At 41.6% G+C, this 27170-nt stretch overlaps 1 long non-coding RNA gene across 1 annotated transcript; it reads left to right on the forward strand.

Annotated features, from left to right (window-relative positions):
- The first annotated feature begins 1222 nt into the window (after positions 1 to 1222).
- Positions 1223 to 27170, forward strand: LOC138915250 (uncharacterized). Its single transcript, XR_011420935.1, has 4 exons — positions 1223 to 1393; positions 19307 to 19543; positions 20548 to 20597; positions 23500 to 27170. It is a non-coding gene; the product is annotated as an uncharacterized lncRNA (long non-coding RNA).

Raw genomic sequence — 27170 nt, forward strand, 5'->3', positions numbered from 1 at the left:
GAGCTTATGGGGTTAGAGATGCAAAACCGACAGTGCAAATATGCTTTCATATCTCTCATAACATCAAAATCAATAAGACGCTTCATGACTATCAGGCAGAAAGGTTAAACTGTTTACAAAGGACAGTAATTAATATTACTTTACATACCAAACTACACTTGGATTTTTGTCTTTGCATTTTTTGGTACTTCAGTGTCTGCTCAGGGGTGGCAGGAAAAGAGAGGGGACAGTTAGTTTGTGCAGGCCCTTTCAGTCTTTTGGCTCAGTTCATTTGAAAACATGAATTCAATAAGCATGTGTGTTCCTACTGTGTGCCAGGCTCTGTTCTAGGCCATGGGACGCCTGCCCTCAAGGGGATCGCATTCTAGGGCCAGCACATCCTCTACATCCAGTAAATCATGTTTGCTTTCAGGACCTGACTTAGGCAATCTGTCATTCCTGAGGAGGTTGGTGGAGCAGAAAAAGGCCCCCTTACTCTCTACACAGAAGCTCCTTAACTGAACTGCTATAGCCTGGCATGCTTTGAATGCAGAACAATGCCTTCCGACCAAAAGGCAGGAATGTGGGACACAGTGAGTATTGAGTCACTGAATTGCTATGAATGATTTTCCATGGAAATATAAATGTGAACATTCCAGCCTTTGCTGGCTTCATAGAGGGATTAGAAAGGAGGAATGTATTGAGAATGTGCACATGGGAGGACTCCAAGCTTGAGAGGAGGGCAGTGGAAAGGAGGGGCAGAAGATGCCTGGTCTGGCTTGTCCAAGCACATCTGGATGGCTTCCTAGGCACCAGCATGCCTGCAGGACAGTGGGAGTCTGTGCTCAGCTCTTTACCCACAGGTTTTATTTTATTTTTAAGAACTTTTTATTTAGATACATAAACATTCAGAAAAGTACATATAGTCTAACTATAGAACTCACTGAATTTTCACAAACTGAACATACCTATGCAAACAGCCCCAGATGAAAAAGCAAGGCTTTATTTTAACAATATGAATAATTTTGCATAAAACATGAAATTCAAAAGGTCAAAAGGGTATGTAGGAGGTAAGCCTCCCTCCCACCTCATTTTCCATCACTCAGTTCTCCTTCCTAGAGAAAAAACATTGTTAGTAGTTTCTTAACCAACGGGTTTTCAATCAAACAGACTTTCTGACTTCTGTAAAATCTTGGCTTGGGGGTGGGGGTGAGCGGCACCTGGACGGCTCTTTGTGTGAGCCAAAGACAGCCCTGAGCCTGTCCGGACGGGTGCTGGCTGGCCTGGGCTGCCCAGGGACAGCGGCCGGCTGAGAAGGGCCCAGGGCCGCAGTCCAAGCCGGCAGCTGACACCAGGGGCCCTGGTGAGGTGACAAGTTGGGGGAGAGACGACACATACGTGGGGAATCTGAGAGGTAAGGCTTATGGGCTCATGGCCTCTAACGCGGATCCCAGACCAAAGAAGGGACGAGGCCATTGTCAGTCCTGGGAAAGGGGACTGCGAGGAGCTCGACAGGCGCGCAGCCTTTCCCTGGGAGCGCGTGGAAGGAAGGCAGCGCGAGCCAGGCCTGGGAGGAAGAGAGCTGGGGCAGGTGGTGCGGCCCCTCCCGGGAGTCTAGAGGAGGATCCCCGGGGTGTCTGGGGGAGGATCCCTGGGGTCTGGGGGCGGATCCCCCGGGTCTGGGGGCGGATCCCCGGGGTGTCTTGGGGCGGTCTCCCCTCCCTGGTTTGGAGGCGGTCCTCTCCCCGGGACCTGGGGGAGGTCCTCCCCTCGGGGCCTGGGGGCGATCCTCCCCCGGGGTCTGGAAGCGGTCCTTACCCCGGAGTCTGGGGCGGTCCTCCCCCGGGGCCCGGAGGCGGTTCCCCTGGGGTGCCGAGGGCGGTCTTGTCCCTGGCCAGGCTGCGGCTCGGCGGCGGGGGGCAGGAGCCGGGCTGCGGTGGGCGGGCCCGCGATACTTTTAACTTGGGGATCTCCAGGAGGAGAGATCTTAAAAATAGCCTGGCGACGCGTGAAGAGCGATATAAAGTATCGCTTTTTATGGCAAGTGACGAGTGCCTGCTCGGGTTCAAGCCTGAGGACCGAGTGCAGAGGGTGGAGCGGCTCGCGGGCCCCTGCGGCGCTGACCCGTCCCCGCGGCCGCCAGAGGGGCACAGGTTGCCGGGGAGACGCCGCCGCGGGCCGGACGCTGGGATTTGCGCCGGCGCCTGAAGCTCGGCGGAGGCATTTTCATTTTAGAGACAGTAGAGAAAACAGACTTTTTAATAAAAGAGTTATTTTTTTTCCTGGAAAAAAGCTGTACAAAACGGGAGGCTTTTATAGGCAGGGGGAGAAAAAGTGGATGGTTTCAGGCAAGGTCAGCTTCCTTTAGGGGATGAGAGGGGGCATCAGGTGGATGACCTCACTAGTGATGACCAGGAAATTCCAGACTGACTGGTTCAGATTACATCCCTGGAAGAGGCTGAATCTACAGCTCGGTTAGGTATTAAGTTTTGGTTTGCTGATGTGGGGCTTAGCACAACTCACTCCATTTTGGGCCTGTTGGCTCTCTTGAACATGCTGTTGGTAGATTTTCAGGTTTGAGCTATTACATATAATACTTCTGTGAATATTCTTGCGTATGGGTTTTGATGCACATGTGTATGCATTTCTGTGGATGTGTCCTAGAAGTGGAGTGCTTATGTCATAGGGTCTGCATATATTCAACTTTAGTAGCTCGTGTCACACAATCTTCCAGAATGGTTGTACCAATTACACACTCACCAGCAGTGTAATGAGAGTTCCCATTCTCCGCATTGTAATCAGTTCTTAATATGTCAAACTTTTAAATTTTAGCTATTCTGGTGTATGTGTGGTAGTATTGTATAAGTCATCTATCTCTGCAAAACAAATTATCCCCAAATTTGGTGGCTTAAAAACGTCATCATCTCACAGTTTCTGTGGGTCTCATTTCTTTGGGAGTGACTTAGCATGGCGGTTCCACTCAGGGTCCTTCATTCACTCAGCTCTCAGCAGGAGGCCCCAGTTCCTCACCTTGTGGCCCTCCTTAGGGCTGCTTGAGCGGCCACATGACACGGCAGGCGGCTTCACCCAGTCTGAGTGATGCAAGAGAGGGAGCGAGGCTTACAACATTGAGTAAACTTCAGGTGTACATCACTATATTTCAGTTTCTGTATAGACTGCATCATGTTAGGCCCCTTGTCTTGAAAGGATAAGTATCAAAGAATTTGTGGACTTCTTTTAAAATCATCACATACGTCATGGCTTTCATTTATAGCTGGTTACTAACAAAACTGAGATTGTCCATTTGAGTACCCTCTTTGGTAAAGTGTCTGTTCAAATCTCTTGCCCATTTTTCTCGTTACTGATTTTTTAAATTGATTTGTAGGAGTTCCTTGTATATTCCAGACATAAGCTCCTTGTTAGAAGTATCTGTTACCAATATCTACTCAATCATGGGTAATTTCTCTTTGATACCTTTCAGTGTTTTCAAATGTCTTGTGGTTAACATGTATTACTTTTACATTTTAAAATAACTTCACAAAGTCAAGTTTTAGTGGCAGACAGTAAAAGCAGACTGCAGACAGTTAAAATATCAATGGATGTGAAGGGAGGGAGGCAGTAGGTGCTGGCAGGATAGCTCTTCACCGGAAATTAGTCACTGACCCGAATATTCCAAACTCTTGTTTCTTTGGCAACTTATGAGAGCAGACGTTTAAGAAGCCTTAATTAATAAAGTTCTCTTTTCCATCCCAGATTTTGAAGATGATTCCAAGGATAACATGTTATGTTCCCCACTTTCCCAAAGAGGGTTACCGCTTGTCCAGAGATGTAAATGCTTTCTGTTTTACTGTCTGCTTCTTCATAAACACGCACAGCTCTAGAGCTCAAAATGTGAGCCAGAACACTATATTTATTTGTAGTAACTAGAAAAGTAGCAGAAACATTGGCTGATCTCGATAATCTCTAATCAAGTTCCCCTTTCCCTTGATTTTCATCAGAATTGGTTTATCTTTAATTTGTTATGAGAAAGCTTTCTCCACTGTGAGCCCTTCACCAATTATCCTTCCAGATAATAAAAATGTTTATAGATATCTTCATTCTTGATACTTTGTTGTCCTTTGGGACTTAATTAAAACTCTGTCTTGGAAGAATTCTTAACTTTTTCAGAGCCCCAAAGGATGTGAATGGAACAATGTTATGTTTTCAAACAGTTTAACATGATAAATTAAAAAGCCTCCAGATTTTGTCTTCCCTACTTTGCTCCTCCTCGAATCCCACCGAACGATTTCTTTCCTAACCCAATCCCTTACCTGGTTAGGATCTACTTGTTTCAATCATCATATGAAGAGGAAACCTGTGTGGATACTAAATGGGTCACGCTGTGAGAAGTCTCCCGGGAGCGGAGGGCAGCTTGCGCCATCTGCTGGGGACATTAATAGTCCTTCTAGCCTTTCACGAAGTAATCCACCTGAGTCTAGTTAGTTCACAACCTGATCATCTTTAGTATTTCTGACTGACAATTATTTGCCTTGAGACCCTCTGTCTTTTACATTATGCTTCAGAGAAAAGCAAAGTATAATTTACCCTAGAGGTAAAAATAATTTTAAATCAACATATGCAGAGTTGTCCCAGCCATTCTCTATTTTTACCCCAAAGGATGTCCCAAGGAAAGGCTAATAGGTATAGGTGGAAAATAGCTAATTTCTTTAGGTCGATCACGGTGGAGGTGGGTGTGTGTGTGAGTATGTGTGTGTGTGCGTGTGTTCCCACCAAACTGATGTGTCTTCCATCCTTCTGCCCTTTCTTTCTTTCTTTCATCTTTCTGTCTTTCTCTTTTCTTTCCCACTTTCCTTCCTTTCATACTTCCACTCTTATTCTTCCTCCTCCTTGTTCTTTTTCTGCTTTCTCTCTCTCTCTCTCTCTTCTAACTAAAAAAACCAATTTCTTGAGAATCTGGTATGCATCCAGAACGAAGACCGTGACTGAAATAGCTCTACACATATCCTTCTGTAGGCAAACATCCCAAGCTTCAAAATCATAGCAGAAGACTGTGATGTGCGCTGAGGAAAGACAGCTGGCCAAGTAACTCAGTGTTCTTATGGTTCTTGGGTGCTGGGCTCAGAACACCCCATTAATAACAAGTCTCTTGGGGCTCTGCTCCCTAAAGAGACAGAAAGGGTCAGTCAAGGACCTGGGCTTAGAGGTTCAAAACTTGGCCTTCATGACTTGTTGTCAATGTCAGTTGTTTCTTTGACCACTGTCTAGACTGCAGAAATGCTGAGCCCCTGGACCATCTGCTGTCAGCTGGATTCCTGGTTCCCAGCCCCAGCACTTTACCCCACTCCTGCACTCCTCTCTGTCCCCCACCCCTGCCCTGGGAGCACCCCCACTGTGTGGTGGTCTGGACTGTTGGCCTGCTCAGCCTGGCATTCCCTGCTCCCACTCTTGGACCCAGCCTGACCCTCCCCATGGATGGACTCCATTGGCTCTGTTTCTCTTCATGGAAGGATTGAACAATGAGTTGACTCCCTGTGAGTACCTGGTCCACTGCTTTCTTTGCTTGGTTACAACTGGTTACTATTCCAAGCTCAGTCCAGCTGTTCCAATTGTGAGTACTTTAAAGCTTTGTTTTCCTCTGGATGTGACTGCAGCATTTCCACACTGATGGCTCCAGCAAGTTTTACCTGCAGGGATTTAAGAAAATTCCTTTGTCTAATATGAACTGGAAACATAGTGAACTAATTCCATGAGCTCCGAGTCTGCGTCCTTGTAGGAAGGGGTCAGCGTGATTCACTGGAGATGATGAGCTTTGGGGCCACAAGTAGTAAGGACTTATTACACCGTGTGCTCACAGAGCATTCTAAAAGTGATATTACTTGTCCTTCCTATTGTTACTAAATATACGGGGAGTGTGCTTGTGGCTACTCTTGACAGGTATTTGAGACAGTATTTGAACGTCTCTTTTAGAATAAAAAGCAGTCTCTTTTGTCTTACATTTCTTTTGTAAAGTTATGAAAATAATTTTAAATACTATCTTCTGAGACCATTGTGTCTTCAGAGGAAATTGTTCAGATTTTCTTGAAGGTCTTCACTTTATTCTTTTGTCCTGTCTTTCAAAATGATACCTACTATTGTGTAAGCCAAGTGTTTCGGCAGGCAGTTGTGCTCATTTCTTTTGTGAAGGTGTAGATAGCACCAGAGCTGAAGTCCATCACAATAGATTTTTAAAATTATATTGGGGCCAGCCCAGTAGTGTAGTGGTAAAATTCACGTGCTTCACTTCAGCGGCCTAGGGTTTACAGGTTCGGATCCCAGGTGCAGACCTACACACTGCTCATCAAGCCAGGCTGTGGCAGCATCCCACATTAAAATAGAGAAAGATTGGCACAGATGTTAGCTCAGCAACAGTCTTCCTCAAGGAAAAAGAGGAAGATTTGCCACAGATGTTAGCTCAGGGCCAATCTTCCTGACCAAAAGAAAAAAAAAAATATATATATATATGTATATATACACATATATATATAAATAATTGCCACAACAAATTAAATAAACTAAAGCTTTAAACATGTCACAACACAATAAAGTACTTTCTTACAAGTCGTGATGGTGATAGTAAGAAAAACATAAAGAATCTTGGAGGTTCTCAAATTTATCTAATGGGATTTCATTGCCTGACATACTTAATAGTATACATTGAAGCAAATGGTGGGTAGCATTTTAGTGAAAAATCAGAAGTACCAGCCCTCATCCTTACTAGGTATGTGACCTTGGGTAGGTTACTGAACTTTCCTAAGCTCTAGTTTCATCAATTGTAAAAAAGGGATTGTTTAATAGGGTTCCTCTTGTAAGATTATTGCTCTCGTTTAATCCTCTGAGATGAATTGTCAGTGTTTAGCGTGAGGCGTGGATATATAGTAAGTGCTCAATAGATGTTATACAAAGAAGCAAACTAGTTTCAGGTTCCTTTCTGTAACGTGTACTGTGGTAACCAGCCTCTCTGTAACTGTAACCAGTGGTCCCTGCTTCCTGATACTCATGTCTGTGCAGTCCCCTCCCACATTGTACGAGAGTTAATCTGTGTGCAGTAGAAGATGGCAGAAGTCATGGGTGTCACTCATGGGATTAGGCGTAAAAGGCTGTGGCTTCCACCATCTTGGGCTCTCCTCACTCTGTGGGACACAATCAGCCTGCTGACAGTTAGGTCCACTTGGCAAGGTATACAGCCAACAGTCAGGGAGGAACTGGAACCTACCAGCAACCATGTGAATGAGTCTAGAAGTGGATTCTCCAGCCCCAGATGCCTGCAGGCCTGGTTGACAACTTACCTGCAACCTCACGGGAGACCCTGCCTGAATCCCCCAGTGCCTGAAATAGGGGTGCATCTTACTGTTGGTGGTGTTGTAGATTTGAAGAAATATTCTTGTTTCCATAGATCACACCATAGTTACATGATTAGTCTTTTTTTTCTTCTGAACTCTACTTCTTAAACTGCCATGATCTTTAGCTTTGGAATAAACGACTGAATATCTGAAACAAAGACGCATGGGGACATTTGCCATCCAGAGAGATTTTAGCAATTATTGACCAACGGTGAAACTAACTTATCATTGTGCAATTTTTTCACATCAAAAGTGCTCCTAGAGATGTTGATAGTAGTTAAGAGTGGCTGATGATTTAGAAAGCTATAAAAGTGTTCTTGGCAGGCACAGAGGAAAAGGTTGTTTATTGTGAATTACCTGGGTGTACAAGGACTTTATTCCCGTGGCTTATACATCTCACCCACAAATCACTGATAGGTTGGTCCCTTAAATCATGGGATAGGATGCAGCTTGGGGGAGGGTGTCTCTCTCTCTCTGTGCCCTCTCGCCACATCCCACATTTCCCATATCAGTCAGTGTTAGAAGTAATGCCAGGTGAGAGGGAGGGAGGAAGAAAGGGAATGCAAATGAGGTGCCTCAGAATTTCTCCATGGTAAGGTGGTTTGTTAGCAGAGGAAATTCGAGTCTCTAGAATTAGATTCTTTCTTTTTTGTTTAAAACTAATGCAGGTCACTCACATTCTCATAATGCATTTACCAGGTCATCAGAGAGTGAATGTATTAACTGCAGGGCGTGATCTAACAGAACCATCATGAGCTCCATATTTATTACATAATTATTATTTCTGCTTTGTAAACACCCTGCAGACCCCTCTCTTTCTGTTTTCTCTTCATCCTAATGTAGTGCTTTGCGGCAGTCTTTTGACTAACCCTCCAAACCATGCACCATAATGCTGCCGCATCAGACTTCCTAAACCTTCCCTACTCATAAGTTGCAGTAGCCGCTGTAGTCAGCAGAATAATGCCCCCCCCCCCAAAGGGCTCCACATTCTGGTCCCCAGAACCTGTGAATATGTCACCTTATATGGCAAAGGGCAATTAGGGTTATAAATGGAATTAAAATTGCTGTGGTATGAGAAGGAAGACATTTGTTCTTTGTCCCCGGTTCCTGGCTCCTAAAACTCTTGGAATTTCTGGAGTGATAAGGGTGATAGGAGCATCTTTTGTTCTAATGAGGTGACTTGATGGTTTCCTAGATAGCAACAGGATAGGAGCTGGTGGCCAGAAAAGCCAAGCCCTGATTAGAAGCTTGGAATTTTCAGCTCCATCCCCAAAAAATCTGGGGAGGAGAGAGGAGCCGGACATTGAATTCATTACCAATGGTCACAGTCATGCCTACATAATGAAACTTCTCTAAAAAACCCTAAATGATAGGATTCAGGGAGCTTCTGAGTTGGCAAACACATCCCTGTGCTGGGAGGATGGCACACCCCAACTCCACGAGGACAGAGGCCCCTGCACTTGGGACACTTCCAGACCTCGCCCAATGTGCCTCTGCCTCTGGCTGTATTTGTAACCTCTGTAATAAACTCTAATAGTAAGCATAGCACTTTCCTGAGTTATGTGAGTCATCCTAGCAAATTATTGAACCTTGTGGGGTTGGGAGGAGGGTTGTGGGAGCCTCTGACTTTGTAGCCAAGTTGGACAGAAGTGAGGCTAACCTGAGGACCAGATACCTGTAACTGAAGTGAGGGTAGTCTTGTGGGAAGAACCTTTAAACGTGTGGAGTCTGATGCTGACTATGGGTAGTTATTGTAGAATTGAATTGAATTGTAGGACGCCCAGTTGATGTTGGAGAATTGCAGAAGTAGTGCTGGGAAAGACACTATGTATGTGGTGTCAGGAGGGAAAAAACTCCTCTCTTACTAGTCGGCTGACCTCAAGAAAGGGAGATTATCCTGGATTACCCAGTTTGGCCCAGCATAATCACATAAAATCCTTAAAAACAGAAGAGGGAGGTGGAAGAGGAGGTCAAAGTATTGTAGTGGGAAAAGGATGTGACTCGCGATTGCTGGCTTTGAAGGTGGAGGAAGTGACCATGAGCCAAAGAATGTGGGTGGCCTCTAAATGCTGAAAAAGGCAAGGAAATGCATTTTCCCCTGGAACCTCCAGAAGGGATGCAGTCTTCCTGACACCTTGATTTTCGCCCAGTGAGGCTCATGAGGATTTACAGCCTACAGAACTGCAAGATAATAAGTTTACGCTTTTCAAGCCATCATATTTGTTGATAATTTGTTACAGTGGTAACTGGAAACCAGTACAGATACTGTTTTAATCTTGGTCTTATGTCACACTAGACAGCACCCTGCTCACTCTCTACCTTATCCAAAGCCTACCTACCTTCACACTTACATTGTTTTCTTGCTCGCTTGCTTGCTTTTCAGCTGGAGTTATATTTCTTGAACATGTATTTAGAATTGATCCTCATTATCCACTGAGTCTGTATTTGTGCATTCACTGACTTGCTAAGGTTTGTCTGTAACCCTAGAATTCGTTCACGGGTACATGCAAGTGACAGAAGAGTTGAGTTTCATGACATGCGTGTTTCTGGTTGAGGTCAAACAAGGCTGTGCTCTGCCCTTCTGTATCCTTTTTGCAGTCTATTTAGTGCCAGGTTTTCCGTATTTTCATGCTTTTTGTTGGTGATTTTGCTGTTTAAAATGGCCCCCAAGCATAGTCCTGAAGTGCTGTCTAGTGTTCCTAAGCACAAGGCTGTGATGTGCCCTACAGAAAAAATGTGTTAGATAAGCTTTGTTCAAGCATGAGTTATAGTGCCATAGGCCGTGAGTTCAATGATAATGAATCAACAATAAATATTAAATAAGGTGTCTTTAAACAGAAACTCACATAAAACAAGATTATGTATTGATTTGTTGATGAAAATTTTGTGACCAGTAACTCACAGGAACCTAACCCTGTATTTCCCCTAGGAGCAATGGTTTGGTATTCACCGATTCAGTGAATGAATACCTCCAATAAAGAGAAATGATTGTATTTTGTATTCACTAATACAAGCTAACACAATGTTGGCACATGGAAGTTACTTAGTAACTGCCTGTTGATTGATTGGAGGGGGGAAAAAAAGCCCAGAGCAGATAATTTTTCTTGTAGTGAAGTTACATGACACGTGTTTTGTAGTTTGCATAGTATATAGTGGTTTTTATTTGCTCTATGTAACCATCCTCCCATGTCTGGCTCAATTAAGGTTGAGAATAAAGTGCTCCCAAATCTACTGTTGTTCTGTAATAGCTATGTGGTTCATATAAGCTGTGTTTGTGTGAATTAAACTAGGACACGCCTATATTGAAAGATCAAGGGCTCAACCTTCTCACTTTGGGTGGGGAGAATATCCCCTCTCATCTAGCTCAGTAATCTTCACTTTCGCTTATACAGCCTTAAAAGAATTTTGAAAAACTCTATACCCTCTCACCCATTTTAAGTTGTCCTCTGATATTTTCTTCATAAGTTTGAATAATTGCAAAGGACTTAGTTGCTAGTCAAATGTAAATATCAACACATTTAAATTAAACCATTACATCTGTCGTTTAAATGTATCCAAGGAAATATAAATGCCATAGTGATTTGATACTTACTTCTATACGAGAAGAAAAAAAGAATAAGCTCTTTTTTAATAATAAGAAATCTTACATTTTCTTCTCATCTTGAAATCATATTTCCATTACATATACTTATACTTGAAAGTCTTTTATTGATCTCTGCATGAAGATATGTACATAAATGTTAATTAAAACTTTGGAAAGTTTCCTATAACCACAAAGCTTTAGATATTTAATCATTTCCTTCTGGATTAATCCAGGGCGAGGTTGATGAGAAATAGTTTCTGTCCTTAAGGAGAATACATTCTTCTTGGGAAGGCAAGACGCATGTGCAGGAAACGTTAAGGTGACTGTTGAGCTGTGTTTGCAGACTTGATGCACAGGATTTTAGAAAGAGGGCATACCCTAGGAGCTGGAGTGCCCCAACCACCAAACTGGAGTTGCATGGATTGAGAAAGGAGATCCTCAAATCCACATCAGGATAAATTGCTAACTTTTTTTTTCATGAAATATCCAAATCCAGTTACGTGTGGCCCAATTAAGTTCTGTTTAAGGCATTGTGCTAAGTGCTGGGGATACAATGGTGAATTCAAGAGAAGAAAATAATCAGTGCTCAAGTATTGAGTTTCAAAATAGACTTTGAAACCCATGACAGAATAAACTGAAGAAAAGTTTGTGAGCTTCAAAAGTCTGATTTTCAAGTCTCAAAAGCTTAAGATCCTTGAATGCTTCAGAACCTAAACCACGATATACTGCTTACCATGCTCCTATGGACCATTTATTTTCCTAGTGGTGGTGAAGGAGACAGATATATACCTGGAAAGAGATCATCATTGAAAGGAAAAAGGAGGAGAAAAAATGATCGCAATGTCGAACAGAACAAGAAGCTAATATTAAAAAATAAAAGAATATGGGGCCGGCGCCGTGGCCTAGTGGTTAAGTTCGAGCGCTCTGCTTCAGCGGCCCAGGGTTTCGCCAGTTTGAATCCTGGGTGCGGACATGGCACCGTTCATCAAGCCATGCTGAGGCGGCATCCCACATGCCACGACTAGAAGGACCCTCAACTAAAGATACACAGCTATGTACTTGGGGGCTTTGGGAGAAAAAGGAAAACTAAAATCTTTAAAAAAAAAAGGAAGAATTAATTATAATTCTAGAACTAGTAATAATTTTTTCTTCCGACTCATTTACTGTAGTTGAATGCATTTTTTTCTTCTGAAACTCTGGTTGAGTGTACATATGAAAAATACCTGGACTATGACAAGGCCTATAAATTAATCTAAATCATTTTAATTACTGGGGATTGCCTCAGGGATTGTTAACGATTAACACAGTCCAAAAGACCAAGTTGTATGTCATAATGCAGTTTGGGACCTCTTGCTTATAAAACCCTAGATTTAAATGGAAAACCCTAGTGGAGAAATTGTTCCTATCAGAGGCAGCTAAGAGCGGATGCTTGAAAAGGGATTATTAAAGAGCTATAAGGGGCCTCAGTGGTCACATGACACATCCCTCTTACTTATTTGATTTTCCTCCCTCATTTTAAAGAAGCAGAAATGGAGCTCTCAGTAAGGTTAACGAATTGTTCAAAGTTACATTGCTAATTGGGACTTCAACTCAGGGTTTCCAACTCCTTAGTCCATTCCATACATCTCACAATAGTAGAGATGTAGTATAGATTAGTTTTGTTTTGTTTTTTCTCATGAGTTTAGTTTTGATGAGGAAATAATTTTGTAGACTGTGTACCAACAAGTTTAGACCCACTCACCAGGAGTAATATTTGTGGGACCTTCATTTTAGAGTGGGCTTCAAAGACAAGAGGAAGAAGGTGAATTCCAAGAGGAAAAGTAGAACATCTTCACGTAATAACTGTCAGGCTGATGGGTCCCAGAGGACAGTGACGTACTTACTAGCAAAAGGCCATTGTGTTTCTTCTAAGCCTTTGAAATCCTCCCCATGGGATGGATATATGGAATTCTTAAAATGACAGTGATTCTTTGACCCAGGGTACTGAGGAATATAATTTGGACTTTCATAATATGATAGACTTTTTCCTAGGGCCGTGGGAGAAGTCCTGACAATGCGTCTATGGCTGGGATATTCATGCGGAGTGGTAGAAAACACTGGCAAAAAATGGAAACAAGGGGCCAGCCCGTGGCCGAGTGGTTAAGTTTGCACACTCCCACTTCGGCGGCCCAGGGTTTCGCTGGTTCGGATCTTGGGCGCAGACATGGCACCACTTGTCAGGCCATGCTGCGGCAGCATCCCACATGCCACAATTAGAAGGATCCACAACTGAAAATATACAATTATGTACCCAGGGGGTTTTGGGGAGAAAAAGGAAAAATAAAATCTTTAAAAAAAAAAAAAGTCATGTAACAGCTCCTGGCAGAAAAAAAAAAGTATATATTTGTACTATCTTAAAATTCACAGGACTACTAAGATAGCAGTCAAAAATACTTATACAATTTTCAAATTTAAGTAAAAACAAAGTAGGGATCATGTTTCTACATTGTGGGTTGGGTAAAATATGTGGGAATTTTATTGTTTTTCATAACAGGTTTTGCACTTGTAACTCTAATACATGTATTGTGCTCTATTTTTGCTTAAGTTCTCAACTTCAGAACAGAATATTGGGATGTGTTAGAGTGTAGAGGAAGGGCTGATGACCACCTTAAAAGGATGTGCCCATTGGTGTGTGTATGTGTGTGCACGTGTCTTTGTGGAAATGGGTGTTGGGGAGACACTTGTGCTTAGCATTTGCTGGAAGCTGAATGGGGCTGATGGGGGTGGGGAGGCCAGGCCATAGTGGTGACAAGTAGTGGTCATCTCAGGAAACGGTGACAGCTTCCCTGCTCCCTGTTCCCCACCGCTGCAGGAGTCTGCTCTCCAGCTCTGGATAGTAGAGGCACAAGCAGACAAAGTAGGCCGCCATGCCATTGTGCACGGTGTGGGACACCCAGCCCTGTTTATGGTCATCTCTCCTGCCGACCAACATAATAATAATGATAATAGCTGATCCTTATGGAGTACTTACTATGTGCCAGGCCCTACTCTAACATTTTATATCTAGTAAGGTGTTTAATCCTCACACCAATATTGTGAAGTAGGTACTGCTAGTATTCTCACTTTACAGACGCAGAACAAAGAGATTAAGTAACCTATCCAAGGGCACACAGTTAACAAGTGACGGAGTTGGGACTTAAATCCAGGAAGTTAGTCCCACGGTTGAAGGGCCAAACCACTACACTGAACAGAAGGGTGCCTGATTCCTAGACACTCGTCCAGTTATATCCGGCTCCAAGTCACGAGAAGGCACCTGTCTGAGGCCATTTCAAGAACTTTGTAAGCTCCACGCTTGTTTCAAATTAAAGGTCTCATTGCACATTATATTAAACACTAAAATACACCCACATCCACATTAAAGACTATATATGTGTTTGTATTTTTGCTGTAATACATTCATAAGGATTTCAAAAAGAGTAATTTTGTTCTTGAAATGATTTAGTTTTTTTTTTTTAATTTTTTTTTTTTTAAGATTTTATTTTTTCCTTTTTCTCCCCAAAGCCCCCGGGTACATAGTTGTATATTCTTCGTTGTGGGTCCTTCTAGTTGTGGCATGTGGGACGCTGCCTCAGCATGGCTTGACGAGCAGTGCCATGTCCGCGCCCAGGATTGGAACCAACGAAACACTGGGCTGCCTGCAGCAGAGCATGCAACCTTAACCACTCGGCCACGGGGCCAGCCCCGAAATGATTTAGTTTTGAATAATGTTTAGTTTATATTTTATTCTGATTTCTTGGCAATCATTGAGCATACGCAGGAGTTAGATCAAAGTAAGAAAAATATTTTCAAAGGCAAAAGTATTTTTATGAATACTCAATTTTACAATGAAGAAATTTGCTACATTTTACAAAGTGTTATTGAAACATATTAACTTCAATTTTGCAGTTTTCCTTTTTGCATTTTGGAATTAAAAATTTTTGTTGTAAAATAAACACAGGCACAGAAAACCACACAGACCAAATGTATGTATTTATAAATTATTATAAGGCAAACCCTCTTGTAACCCCACCCAGGTCGAGAAATGCAACTTTGCAAGCTGCTCCAGACAACCCCACCCATGTGACCATCCCAATCACAACGTCACCCTGCCCCCAAAAGGAACCACCATCCTCACAGTTTTGTGTGTGAGGAAGATTGTTGCTGAGCTGACATCTGTGCGAATCTTCCTCTATTTTATGTGGGGTGCCGCCACAGCATTTCTACTATGTTTCTTTGTAGTTTTATTACCCAAGTAGACAACATAGTTTGGTCTTTCCCATTTTTTATATGCCTTTTGAATTTGTTTCAATTTAAGAGCCCCCTTTTCCATCCTTCTCTTTCCCTACATTTATCTGGTGAAGACTTGTAGAGTTTGCCCTATGAAATTCCCACGGTCTAGATTTGGCTGACAGCACACTCATGGCACAGTTTAACACGTTCCATTCTGCTCAGTATGTCATGCAAATTGTCAACTTGATCAGAGGCTTGATCAGACTCTTCCCTTTGGCAAGGTTGTAGGTGGTGTGTTCTTTCCTCAGTCATAGGAAAGTGCCTAATGCCTGGTGTGTGATGCTAGAAGTTATCACTGCTCAGTGCCTATACCACTTAATTCAACGGGAGTTACAGAGTAGATACATTCTCATTATATCCAGTCTTTTTCACCTATTCAGTTGGAATACTTCCATAAAGCATTCCATGATCAACTCTTAAGTAACCCAGTGTACAGTCCATATAAGAAAGGCAGGATAAAGTTTTATTTTTTCCCTTTATTTTTTGGTTTGCTGATTGTATACTAACGGTGCAGTTCAACAATTAGGGGTTTTTTGGTATTAATATGAACTCCTTGGATTTAAACATATTGATTAATTCATTAAAATTATCTTTATTGACATTCAAATATCCCAATCTTTGACCTGTGGGAGGCTTTTCAAGTTGGCTCTGTCTTTTTTTAATTTTTGAGGAAGTTTAGCCCTGAGCTAACATCTGCTGCCAATGCTCCTCTTTTTGCTGAGGAAGACTGGCCCTGAGCTAACATCTGTGCCCATCTTCCTCTACTTTATATGTGGGACACCTGACACAGCATGATTTGACAAGCAGTGCATAGGTCCACAGCTGGGATCTGAACCAGTGAATCCTGGGCCGCCGAAGCAGAACATGCGAACTTAACCACTGCACCACCAGGCTGGCCCCTAGTAATAGATACCACCCTAGCAATCTTGGATAGGCCTTTTCAGTGACAGAGTTGTTACCAAACCAGGTTCTTTTTGCCTGTCGCATGAAATGCCAATCACTGAGATGATGAGTTTGCAGCAGAGAAAGGGTTTATTCACGAGACAGCCAAGTGAGGAGATGGGAGAACAAATCTCAGATCTACCTCCCCAAAAATGAAGATTAGGGATGTTTATGGGGTAGTGGGGCAAGGTGGTCTGAAGTGTGGGGCTAGGTGTTGGAAGCAAGGGGGAGAGAGGTACTTGATGATCTGTGCAAGCATAGTCAGGCTTCATGGCTCTTCATAGGATGCATGTCCTCAAAATGGTGGCCTTAGCCTGATCTCAAGGTGGAGTTTTTAGACCCCTGACATGAGGAGTTTACCTAAGACACCTGCCCTATTAGTGGAATCCCAGTTAGTGGATTGGTGGTCTCAAATGGCCTGAACCAGATAGTGGTTGACTCTTAGTTTCTGAAAAACAACTCAAGCATCTGTTACCATGGCGACCCAAGCATCAGGGATGTTATCTATGAGGAACCTACTGGGAGTCAGATAATATATTGCCTAAGAAGCACATTTAACAATGGGCAGGCGAACGACTAAAAGCTACAATTAATAACTGCCTAAAAAACTTTAGTTACTAGCTACCTAATCATTAATGGCTAACTGTCCACTGGTTTCAGAGTCGGGAAACAAGCAAATACACACACACACACACACACACACCCCAAAATACCTCATGAGTTAACAGAGAGACTTCCAAATGAATATTCCGGGGTTTTTGTCTAACCTCTTAATATTACATGTATGTTCAGTGGTGTGTTGGTAAATCCTTAACAATCTAATATCTGAAGGCCAGATTTGTAGTACTTGCAAATATAGTGCAGGAAAAAAACTTTTCCTCTACTCTCTTAAGTTCAGTACTTGGGGCCTACAAATTAAAGCCACAAAAGTCAGATTACAAGAGAAAAGGTTTATTTTGCATGCATACAGAGGCTTCCTAGAAAAGAAATAAAAACTCAGAGAAGCAGTTAGGCCTGGGGGTTTAGATACCATTTGAACAAAGCGTGATAAATTGTGGAGAAGAGATTAGATGAAGAAAAGGGGGATTTGGTAAGCTGTGGGAAGGTGACTAGGAAATGTATGGTAAAAAAGGGTTGTTTAGTAATGTTTGTCAGGCAGTCTCAAGTCATCTCAGCTGATAAGAGCTGTCTCGTGGTCCTCTTCCTGCTATGAAAGAAGGGGGCACCTTTATCAATGGAAGGGAAGCTTATGCCTGCTTTCAGGCAGATGGGGGAAGGTAGAGAGCTCCTGCTGTGTTTGGCACTTCCTAGTTGCCTTCAGATCAAAATAATCCTTATGCCAAAGTGACAAATTTTGGGGTGACACATCCTGATCTCCTTTGTTTCCCCTGCCTGAATCTTTACAGGAACTTTCACATATCAAAGGCCAAGTTGGTAGCTGTGGAGAGAGATTTACGCTAGAAGTTGCAGGGCAAGAGATCTGCAAAGGGGGAATAACATCAACCGAAACAAGAATAAATCAGCAGGAAAGAACAAATCTTAGCAGATGCCCCCTCTCCCGTGAAATCAGCCCCAGTCTCTGGGTCCTGGGAGTAAGTCAGTCCATTAAACAGCTGTGTCTCATTCCAGGAGGCAGCGGTGCAGGAGGGAAGAAGGTACCCACCTAAGCTAGGCTTCTATATGGTGTGAGCAATCAGGCATTTAATGAGGGTCACTTCTGTGAAAACAAACAAAAACCAAGAATTAATGATTAGAGCAGACCATGAACTTACTTTTTGAGTTCAGAGGCCAGTCAGTTGAGAAGACTTCTAGAGGTTGGGCTTGAAGCATCTTTAGATGGTGGAGTGAGGACAGCAGTGGCAAGCTGATGAATTTCCTGGTTTGCAGTTTAAATGTCTTTGGTGGTGGCATAGACATCAGTGTCACAGTCACGATTATTTCTTAAAGTAGAGCACTGAAGCATTCAGCCTCAGCTTGCAGGGAGGGCTTCTTTAGATGGTCCCAATAAGGATCTGGGCAGTCAGCTTTTAGTTTTTAGGGACACCAAGTCAGGAGGGTGAAAGAGAAATTGGAAATGTTAATTACAGAGAAAATGGATAAAATGACAGGATCCAGTTTATAAAGGAATGAAAATAGCTGAAAGACAATGAATACCTACAAGGGTGGGTTATAATTTTCTATTGAAACACAACATTTCTGTCCATAATAACCCCCATTTCTATCAAAGATAATCAAAGTAAAACTATTTTGGTTGCAAAATAAGTCTAGTCTCATTAAACTTAGCTTGATTATTTACATAAGCGCAGCAAAAATAGTAATTGGCCCTATAGACCTTTTAAAGTTTGCTTTGCTAGAGCTTTTATAAGGAACCTCAGACTAGACTTTCAAAAGTTTCTGGAGGCTAGAAAGACAACCCAAGAACTCACCATTAGACTTTGCCTACAGTACCTATAGATTTGGGTAAGTCCCTCTCTTCTTGAGGTCCCCAAAATATCCTAAGGTTTCTCATCTGCCAGGAAGTGACCTTCCTTACTCACCTGTAAGACTAGGAACCATACAAGCCAGGTTCCAGGCTGGTTTTTCCAAAGGGCTCTGTAAACGTTGGCTCCATAAAGTCAACCTTAGTTCCTTAAAGCTGTCTGGTCATATCTGATGCACGTCATTCTCAAATACAACGTTCCAGTCAAAGCCTTTGTAATATAACCACTGTTTCCAACTGCGTCCTGTTATAAGGAGAATAGACTTACCAAACTTATGCAAATAACTATATTGCATAAAATAAGAATATACCGTAAGAGTTTCCAAATTCTGGAGGTGTGAGCTAGGGAGAAAAATAAATGTTTTGTTTCTCTTTATAAAAGTATAATCTACAAATTCCTATAAGTTATAGACAGCTTAAGAGAAAAAGTTTTCTTGAATCTGGAAAATAAAACATTAAAGAACCAGTAATATCCTGAGAAAAATAGTGAAAGAAATAATCAATTTCTGATGATTTTTCATCAGTTCATTCAGTTCCGTATAAACAATTCTTGTTCTGCTTGATCTTGGGTTAGCAGTCTCATGAGCCCATCAACTTCTCAGCTAAAGTTCTGGAAATTCTTTTTTGTTTTTTAAGGTGAAGTACTTTGGCCTGTAGCTGATTGCAAGAGCCTTCAGGAAAGCATAAGAATAAAATGATAACTGTCTGTGAATGACAAAAGACTTAAAGTGGCCATGGTTGAAGATCTGATGAGAGTTCATTTTAACTCAACTGACAAGGAAATTTTGTTGCTTCTGTGACATCCAACATTTTAAGATAATAAGTAGAATTATGACTGATAACATTATACCAGGACACGTCATGAACGGCAAGGTAATTTACAAACTTCTAGGAGCTTCATGCAACTTCTGCAACATTTGTATTAATAATGTATACCTATACAAACATAATCTAAAGAAGGTTTAGTGTCACTTCTTATCTGACAGTGTTTCCCATGCAATTAGGCATATCAAATAGACCTAATTACTTTAACATTTCTCTTTTTACAAGTTGAGAGAACAAATCCTTTAAGATTTTCCAGGGGCCCTCTGGGAAGTTGTCAAAGATGTCAAAATGTTTGAACATTCATTTAAATAAGATCACAGGCCACTGTGAAACACTGCTTAGCTATCCATTTAACCAAAGTGACAATAAAATATTTCAAAGGTAACTATAGGTGGTGACATGGTTGTGAAAAATAAAACAAACAACTTAGCTTTTTCAATATTGAGAAGACTTGATTTTCCTTTTTTTAGTACTCAAAGACATGATAAAGACAACAGGATGCACAGCAAATTAATCTGGTAAAACAGTCTTTGTCTCCTAGTCAGATTAGTCAAAAGTAAAGAAAAACCTTTTACAATCTTTTATTAAGGACAGACCAATAATCCAAGAAATCTTTGTCCTTTTAACTAAACTCTAGTTTTAAAATTACTTTAGGACCAAAAAAAGGTAGTAGGTAATTATGACCTGTCCGTCATACATCAGTCTTCTGTAGCAGATTAGCAAATCTATGAACACAACATGTAGTGTAAGTGTCCAACATTAAGCTTTTGATTGCCAAGGTATCCACTTCAAAAACATCCATCTCCAATAAACACACTGCCCGCTACCCAACTAGGTAGAGCCACACTGCCCTACCCCGTTTAGAAAGCTCTCGTCGACCTAGATAACTGACCATTTGACTGACCGCTTGTTTTTCCCTTCCTGCACCTTAATTATCACTCTTATGTTTTAAATTCACCAATAAAGACTGAACCTGCAAAACCTTAGGCACTCCAACCTCAACTTGAATAAATCAGAACCTCAGTTCTGCACGTGCTCTCTTTCTCTTTCAGCTGCGACTTCACCGTGTGGCCCCAGGTGTGCTGTGTATCCTCCGTGATCTGTGAGTAATAAGCCTTGTTTTTTCAAAGTTCCCTGATGGTTGTTGCTGAGGTGCATCGTGCAATCATAACAAGAACCTCAAGGGCTGGTGTAGCCACAACATTGGCTCTGGTCAGGGAGATGTATGTGGGGGCTGCCACAAGTGGCTGGGCCCAGGCGAGGGCCTCTGCGTTCCTAGCCCACAGCATCACTATCAATAGGCTGAGACCTACCCCAAACACACCATTTCATATTTTTTAGAGGCATATATTTCCTTATAGTGCAAATTTATCTTTAGTTTCTCTGTAAAAATAAGAAGCCAAAAGTAGACAAAATTAACCCTTAGTATTTAACATTTCAGTATTTGATCTTATTTAGAAATGATCTAGATGTTCAACGAATATCTATCATTTAACTTAACCTGGTATAACTTTAAGGTTTAAAGTTACCCAAAGATTTTGGAAGCTATTTTTAAGCAGACATATTATAAAACATAATTATCATCAAAAAGTTCATTGCATAAACTTTTACTCCACTTAAATTTATTCAATTCACACGTTCCTAACAATTATGTTTGGATTGCTCATGAAAATTTTGAGACATTAGAAAGCTAGCTATTAAGTTATTTGTTGTTGTTGTTGTTGACAAATTTTATAACGTATGCATGTTAGGCAAGTATCAAAAATCACAGAAGAATTTAAAAGTCAAACACATGACTTTTCCTTTTTTTTTAACTGCTGTGCTTGACATACATCAAGCAATTAATTTTATTGTACATTTTGTTTTTAGGATAAATAGTAATTTTAGAATCTTGTTAAAAGATAAACTGGGGCATATAAAAAATTTTAAGAGTTTATTTGAGCAAAAATCGATTTGAATTGGGCAGGGCCAAACTAGAAGTGGTTAGAAGAGCTCCATGGCCAGGACCTGCAGAAAGACTGTTAGAGAGAAGATGCAGACGCCAAGCAAGGAAATCACTGATTGGTTTAACGCCTGGCTGGCTGCTTGTGATGGGTTGTCCTTAGGTTTCGATTTTGCCACCTTGAGGCATTTACAGGCTTAGGTTTTGGTTTGCTTATGTAGGCTGCCGAGAGCCTTAGCGCCACCTCAGTCTAACGGCCTCCTTGTTTAATTAACTTAACAATCTTAAACATCTAGAAAACATAGCATAAGCTTGTTGGACTAACAAACCCAGGTAGAATAAAAATTGTATGTCTGCACTGTATTAAATGTTGACAATTCTGAAGACATACCTGTTTTTATTAAACCAACAATATTGAATGAGCCTTATTTACCCAAGATTATCCCAGATCATGTGAACTTGAAAACTACTTGGAGGGCCCGCCCGGTGGCACAGGGTTAAGTTTGCACGTTCCACTTTGGTGGCCCGGGGTTTGCAGGTTCAGATCCCGGGTGCGGACATGGCACCACTCATCAAGCCCTGCTGTGGTAGGCGTCCCACATATAAAGTGGAGGAAGATGGGCATGGATGTTAGCTCAGGGCCAGTCTTCCTCAGCAAAAAGAGGTGGATTGGCAGTAGTTAGCTCAGGGCTAATCTTCCTCAAAAAAAAAAAAGAAAAAGAAAGAAAAAAGAAAAGTACTTGGATTAGTTCCTATTTTTCTGAGAGTTTTAGGAATATCTAATTTACATGTGTTTATTTTTTTCTAAGCCAATTAAAATAGATCTACTTTATGGGATTTTATGAGTTAATTTTGACAATGCCATCTGGAGGTAAAAAATACCACATGTACATAATGTACAGGCACAGACATATACAAACACACAGACAGATACAAACAGAAATAGCTTTCATCCTAAAATTTTAGCCTGAGTCAGGCAAACATAGTAATTCAAAACTCACTAGTTTATATAACATAAGTTGGATCCAAACTGTTTTTGGCAGATGAAACAGGCTGAGGTTATCTGCTGATTGAAGGCTAAAGCTTTTTACCAATATTTGTGGAGAAGGTTTTTAAGATTTTCATTTGCCATGATAATGTAATGTTATGCAGGTCGTGTACTATATTTTGGGCGAGAGACCTTTTGGAAATACCAACTGGCTGTCTATTTTTAGAGCTCAGATGAATGGATAAAATATCCAGTTTGTTCCCTTCAGTCTGGGAGTCAAGAGCCTTGGAAGTTTGCATTTCAAAGAGTTGGTTTTCAGGTCCTTGGGAAGAACGTTCCTATTATTAGAGGTTCAGGGCAATTATTATTTAAGTTTTTCCCCTTTTTTATTTTCCTTAAGTGCAGAACAGTTCCGTTTCTAATGCTGTGAACTTTTACAGTTCCCACAAGTCTCTTGAGATGAATAGGGGAGATTTGAGAGTTGGTAAGAAGGATGGGTGGGCTTTGAATTACTTTCTGAGCCACATTTTCTGCTTTTGTAAAGACTCAATTAGTAAGACAGGGACATTTGTTTTTAATTCCTCAAAGAATTGGGTCACCTCAGTGATAACATCAAGGGGCTGACCCACTCATCCAATTACATTATCTTGAATTTGCTTCTTTATATCAGGGAGGTTTTCAACTAAGGTGGCTATCTAAAGAGTCCTAGATTCTAGATTAGAGCTGTATGCTTTTGGAATGTTTCTTTATGAGTCTTTCCACAAAGGTTTGAGCATGTTCTTTTCCCTCTGAGTACATAATTCCATTTTAGGCCAGTTATTCATAGGAGGGAAGGCCTTAAAAATTGGATAGGATGCCAAGCATAAATCAGGCCCTGAATATTGGCCTCCATTTGGGCTAATTTCTGACCATAGAGCTCTTTTTTAAAAATCCTGTCAAATATCTTATTATCAGGTTTAGGCTGGGACAAACAGTTAGTGTTCCTGACCCTTTCCCTTTTTTTCTTATTCTCTTTCCAAAAGTCTGCCTATTATAAATGTGACTCAAAACCAATATCAATAAACCTTTTTCTAGCTTAACCATGGATGCAAGAGGCATCTCCAAAGAGAGTGCAAAAGATGCAGCCACACGATCCAGAGTCACTCCCACAGACAGCCGCAGAAGACAGATGTCAATGAACACCCTGAGAGCTGGCAACAATCAATGAGATGGCAGCCACAATATTTCTGTTCAGCTAACTACAAATTTTGGGGTCCCCCAACCTGATAGTTGGCTGCCTATAGATGCATCCCTGACAACCCGGTGCCCCCGGCAGGCAGAAAGTCAAGTCAAGCTTTCAGACATAAAACGAGGCAAACAGGAAAGCAATGGCTCTCCCTGGGAAAGAAAGAATCAATGACCCATGAGTACTCAAGACCAAGAGTCACCCAAGAGTAATACCCAAAGAAGTAGATCCTTCCAGTGTTTTCTCCTGGACGAGGAGCGCTCTTACTGCCCTCATCTGATCAGACTCCAAGCAAAATTCCGAGAGGCTGACTTGGTAAGATTTTTCACTTTTGGCAAGCTTTGTCCAGCATCCTGAGTTCTCAGCTACGAAATGATTGGGGTGTCCCAGCTGTCCTTTTGTGGTCACCAGAACTCCAGAGGGGGAAGAATCCCACCTTTTCCTCTACTCTCTGAGGTTCAGTGGCTGAGGCCTGTGAAGCCACAAAAGACAGATTCACAGGAGACAAGGTTTATTTTGCCTGCATACAGAGGCTTCCCAGAAAACAAGTGAAAACCTAGAGAAGCGGGTAGGCCCCAGGGGCTTATAGACCATTTTTATAAAGGGTGATAAGTTGCGGAGAAGAGACCAGACAAAGGAAAAGAGGGCTTTGGTAGCTGTGGGAAGGTGACTAGGAAATGTGTGGTAAACAAGGGTTGTTTAGTAAGGTTTGTCAGGCAGTCTCAAGACATCTCAGGCAGTTGAGAGTTGCCTCTAGTTCTCCTCCTGGTACAGGAGAGGGGGCCACCTTTTCAAATGGAAATTTCCTTTACAAATGGAAGGGGAATTTATGTTCTGCTCTTAGGCAGATGGGGAGGGCAGAGAGCTCCTGCTGTGTCTGCTGTTTCTCAGTTGCTTTCAGATCAAAATAATCCTCAAGCCAAAGTGGCATATTTTGGAATGGCATATTCTGATCCCCTTCACAAATTTCCATGGTGTATATACCCCCACATGGCTGATTTCAAGTGACGTTCCCAGTGTGACGTCACTGCGTGTGGAGTTGGGAAGAGGTGTACACAGTGCCTTTCCTGAGCTGGCCTGAGCCGGCTGCAGCACACCGCTGTCTGTATTTCCTTTCTTCCACACCAAGAGTCCTGGTGTCAGTACACAGGGACTGACAAAATTAGAATGTGCCCTAGTTGTTAATTTGCTTTATCCCCTGTTATACATGCAACAGTGTTAGAATAACACTACTACAACAATATTGCTGCCAGTTTGCTTACTGAAAACAGGAATTTGTTTTTGCTTTGTGCTCTCCATTCTTCTCCCATTAAAAAAAAAAGTTGCACTACATCTATTTTGTCAGAGTGTATGGCTATTCCATACCATACTCTTAATCCTACCTTGGTCTTAGTTCAAAAGAAACTGTATCTCTGATGTTCACCACTGGTTTTTATATCACCGTCTCTCCCTAGTCATTTTGATTGAAGCTTGTTTTCTAGAAGAAATCATGGGAGCTAACTTTTCTCAATTCCTGCATGTTGATAACAGTTGTCATTGACTTCTAAACTTGAAATTCACTTTTGCTGCTTGTAAAATCCTTGGGTCACATTTCCTTTCCTTATGAAATCTTAAGTATGTGTACTGTTTTCTTCTGCCATAAAAATCATGCTGTCAAAGTCTGGCAATAATCAAATTCTATTCCCTTAGAAGTCACTTGCTCTTTTTGCCTAGATGCCCAAAGATATTTTCTTTTCACTTTTTAAAAAAATCCAATAATTTTCCTAGAATATGCCTTGGGGCTGAGCATTCTGAAGTGATATTCTCAGGTACATAGGGGTGTTCTTTCAATATGTTTCAAATATGAACATTTTTTATTTCAGGAAAGCTTTCTTGAATTATAGGTTTGATAAATAAATAAAAAGCAATAGGATATATTGGAGTATATGAGGAAGGCATTTGGTCTAAAACTAATTTGGTCTGACCTTGTTTTTCCCAAAGGGGCTGATGTGGCCTGTTGAGCATGCATTGTACTTCTGCTTTAAGCGTTTACTATGTCCCAAAGCCAAGAATGGTGCCTTTAAAGATAGGGATGCAACTCCCCTCATATCGGCATTTCTTTAAGGATAAGCATCTCTTCCTGGAAACTAAGGATTAATTACTGACCTGCTATGCTCACCTTGTGACCACTCACCTGCTGACCACTGATCTGCTGTGCCAGCTAAGCACCTCGTGACAGTGGTAAAAGAGATATTTCTGTCATATGTGATGCACGCTCTTTGTTCCAAGACAGTATGTAACCACTCTGTACATCCCACTTCTTTGGTTCCTTTCTTGAGGAAGGAAGGCCCTGGGCTATAGTCCTCAAACTTGGCTCATAATGAACTCACCCCAATTCTGATTTATAAATTGATTATGGATTATTTGCTTTGACGAGTTTTAGAATTGTTCCTCCATATTGCTTTCCATCTTCAGGGACTCCTGTTATCCATTGGATATTTTTGCCTATCCTTGATATTTGCCATATCCTCTTAAACTCATTTTATCATTCATTTCTTTCTGATTTTTAAAAATCTCTCCCTCTTCTTAAAGTGTTGTTGGTTACATTTATTTCCTCTTTTGTTCCGTTTGTCTTCATTTCTTAATTTTTTTTCATTTACTTCTAATTCTTTTCCAAGTTGTCACTTCGTTTCTGAGTTTTCCTAATTGAGATTTATGTTGTTCACACATATCTTCCATCATTCTCTTAATGTCTTTAGCTTGTTTTGAAATAATAGGTTGTAGTTTTGGTCTGTCTTGTGGGCATGTCTTTGTGGCCTACTTTTATTGTCTGTGGGACTGTCATTCCACTTCTTGTCCTGTTTTTTTCTGATAGCTTTGTATGGCATTTGACCTTACTTCTTTTCTAACGCTTATTCCTATGTGGATTTACTTTTCCTGAACATCACAAAGGAGCAGAGTTCAGGATAGCCTTTGCCACTTCACGTAGTAACATCTTCTGTTTTCATTAGTGGGCTAAAATATGGAAGCTTGCCTTCTGAACCTTCCCCTTTCCCACTTTTATCTGCACTTTGTCTTCCTACGTTTCTCTTGTCCATATCAACAAAATTCTTATTCTGTCTTGGGAGTTTCCCTTCATGTGGGGTATCGTCCCAGAAGGAAGGACTGCTCTAGCCCTTCAGGTCCATCGGGGGCCCCTTGCACTAACTCGCTATTGGATGGGGAAAAATTCTGCCTGTTTTCAGCTGCTGTTCTCTCCAGGCTTTCCTGGGGAAACTTGCTGCTATTTTGAGGTTCCCTGCCTTCAGGTGCATCAGACGCTTTATTGTTCCCTTGTTTCTGCCTGCACCCAGGCTGATAGCAGCAGGTCTTGCAGCTGTCTGTGGGTCATCCTCACTCCCTGTGCATTTTGGGTTTTGTGGGGATACCTTGTCAATCAGTATTGTCCCAAGCACGGCCCATGGGTTTTGGTTTTGCTATCTAGTTACTCAGTCCACAATGGATAAATGTCCCCTGATCAATCTTTAAAAAAAAAAGAAAA

Source organism: Equus caballus, chromosome 8 (genome assembly GCF_041296265.1).
Source record: "Equus caballus isolate H_3958 breed thoroughbred chromosome 8, TB-T2T, whole genome shotgun sequence".
Taxonomy (NCBI): domain Eukaryota; kingdom Metazoa; phylum Chordata; class Mammalia; order Perissodactyla; family Equidae; genus Equus; species Equus caballus.